The sequence below is a fragment of the Salvelinus sp. IW2-2015 genome, linkage group LG27 (assembly GCF_002910315.2).
Source record: "Salvelinus sp. IW2-2015 linkage group LG27, ASM291031v2, whole genome shotgun sequence".
Lineage (NCBI taxonomy): Eukaryota > Metazoa > Chordata > Actinopteri > Salmoniformes > Salmonidae > Salvelinus > Salvelinus sp. IW2-2015.
The window spans coordinates 731724-734856 of record NC_036867.1 but is presented as its reverse complement, the minus strand read 5'-3'; the positions used below and the strand labels follow the sequence as shown (position 1 = coordinate 734856).

Below are 3133 nucleotides of genomic sequence, written 5' to 3'. Positions count from 1 at the left end.
AGAACACTTAGAGCCTCTGTCTATAATGGAGAACAGAACACTTAAAGCCTCTGTGATGGGGAACAGAAACACTTAGAGCCTCTGTCTATAATGGTGGAACAGAACACTTAGAGCCTTGTGATGGGGGGAACAGAACACTTAGAGCCTCTGTCTATAATGGTGGAACAGAAACTTAGAGCATCTGTCTATAATGGTGGAACAGAACACTTAGAGTTATACTGTAGAATGTTATTTGTGTTTCTTGTCTCAGTTATGAATTGCTCTAAGCAGAAGGAAGACAAAGCATGGGAAGCAGTTAGTTAGTAAACACATTAACTTTGTTATTTTTGGATGTACCTGAAGCTATGGTTATTTTTTAAATCCATAAGCCATGAAAAAAATGACTTCTGTTTTTCCCCTCTAAAAGACTGTAATCAACTTGAGAAATATGTTTGTTTTTTTAATAATCTTTTATTATTTTGTTCATATTGAATTGTATTGAATTGGCTGAAAATAATTCAAATTTGTGGTATAAATCCTCAATATATGCAGTCTTCAGTCTTCTTCCAGGAAAAGAGTTTGGATGTGAAATGGAGACAGATGCCAGTGGAAGAGTAGCAGAGGGATAATGGGATGAGTGAACATTTATGCCTTGGCACATTCACCTGCAATAGAGAGGAGGGAGAAAAGAGAGAGGAGATGATTTCTACCAGTGAAGCACATTCATATGTATCTGATCGCCATAATAATATTGTACATATGTGTGTGTGTTGTCGTACCATTCTGGGGCAGGATAACAATGTTCCCAGAGAGGATTCCTGTATCCAGAGAGAACTGCATGAACTTCTTCTGGAGATCTGCGCTCACCTCTGGAGTGCGACCTACACCACAACACGACCAGGTTAAACAGCCAGGTAAACCCAACACGACCAGGTTAACACGACCAGTTAACACACACAACCAGGTTAACACGACAGGTTAACACAGCCAGGTAACCCAACACGACCAGGTTAACACACAGCCAGGTAAACCCAACACGACCAGGTTAACACAGCCAGGTTAACACACACAACCAGGTTAACCACACCAGGTTAACACAGCCAGGTTAACACAACACGACCAGGTTAACACAGCCATGTTAACACAACACGACCGTTAACAGCCAGGTTAACCACACAACCAGGTTAACACAACCAGGTTAACAAACACGACCAGGTTAACACACACACAGGTTAACACACACCAGGTTAACACAGCCAGGTTAACACAACACGACCAGGTAACACAACACGACCAGGTTAACACACACAACCAGGTTAACACAACACGGCCAGGTTAACACACACAACCAGGTTAACACAACACAACTAGGTTAACACAACAAAAAAGTTTAACACAAGCAGGTTAACACAACACAACAAGGTAAACACAACAAAACCTGGTTAACACAACAGAACCAAGTTACAAACCAGGTTAACACAACAAAAACAGTTCAACACAACAGAACCAGGTTATCACAACCAGGTAAACACAACAAAACAGTTCAACACAACAGGTAAACACCAAAAACCAGATTAACACAACACTACCGGTTAACACAACAGAACATGTTAACACAAACAGGTTACACAACACAACCAGGTAAACACAAAACTACAAGGTTAACACAGCAACACAGGTTAACAGAACAAAACCAGTTTACACACAATCAGGTTAACAAAACACTACCTGGTTACCATAACCAGATTACCACAACCAGGTTAAAGAACACAACCAGGTTAACAGAACACTACCAGGTTAACAGAACACAACCAGGTTAACAGAAACCTACCAGGTTAACACAACACAATCGGTTAATACAACACAACCAGGTTAACACAACACTACCAGGATAACACAACACAATCAGGTTAACACAACACTACCTGGTTACCATAACCAGATTACACAACCAGGTTAACAGACACAACCAGGTTAACACAACCAGGTTAACAGAACACAACCAGGTTAACAGAACACTACCAGGTTAACACAATCAGGTTAAACACACAAACCAGGTTAACAGAACACAACCAGGTTAACACAACCAGGTTAACAGAACACAACCAGGTTAACACAACCAGGTTAACAGAACACAACCAGGTTAACACAACCAGGTTAACAGAACACAACCAGGTTAACAGAACAACAACCAGGTTAACAGAACACAACCAGGTTAACATAACACAACCAGGTACAGAACACAACCAGGTTAACAGAACACAACCAGGTTAACACAACCAGGTTAACACAACCGGTTAACAGACACAACCAGGTTAACAGAACACAACCAGGTTAACACAACACAACCAGGTTAACAGAACACAACCAGGTTAACAGAACACAACCAGGTTAACAGAACAACACCAGGTTACACACAACCAGGTTAACAGAACACAACCAGGTTAACACACAACCCACCTGTAACATGACCATGCTGAAACCAGAGACCAAAGTGAAACTGTGAAGAATGACACAAAACATGAGATCTAAAGGTCTGAATTAATTTCAGACATGCAGACAGCCAGACAGACTTACTGAGAGTTTGTTGAGCACATCAGTTACTCCGTGTTTGGTCTTGATGGTGTGGATCAGAGCAAAGTCATCATACTGGACAGCTACCACACGCATTCATTTTCATTGTTCAACCTGAGAGAGGGAGAAAGAGATATGTAGTTACGTTGACTGTGTGTGTGTGTGTGTGTGTGTGTGTGTGTGTGTGTGTGTGTGTGTGTGTGTGTGTGTGTGTGTGTGTGTGTGTGTGTGTGTGTGTGTGTGTGTGTGTGTGTGTGTCTGTGTGTGTCTGTGTGTGTCTGTGTGTGTGTGAACTCACGCTGGCTGGTGAAGGTGAAGCGGCCTGGTATGTCAGTCTTCTTGGCCAGTTCAGTCATCCTCCAGCAAGAGCCATCAGCGCTGAGCGAGAGAGCATCAGTATGAGTGAAATGGACCACACACGACACACACACACACACGGACACACACACGGACACACACACACACGGACACACACACAACACACACACGGACACACACACCACAACGGACATACAGACACACACACGGACACACACACACACGGACACACACAGAAACTCACTTGGCGTCATTGGGCGCT

At 42.7% G+C, this 3133-nt stretch overlaps 1 pseudogene; it reads right to left on the bottom strand.

Annotated features, from left to right (window-relative positions):
* Positions 1-426: 426 nt before the first annotated feature.
* The window catches only part of LOC111953515 (lipocalin-like), a 14550-nt pseudogene continuing 11843 nt past the window's right edge, over positions 427-3133 (bottom strand).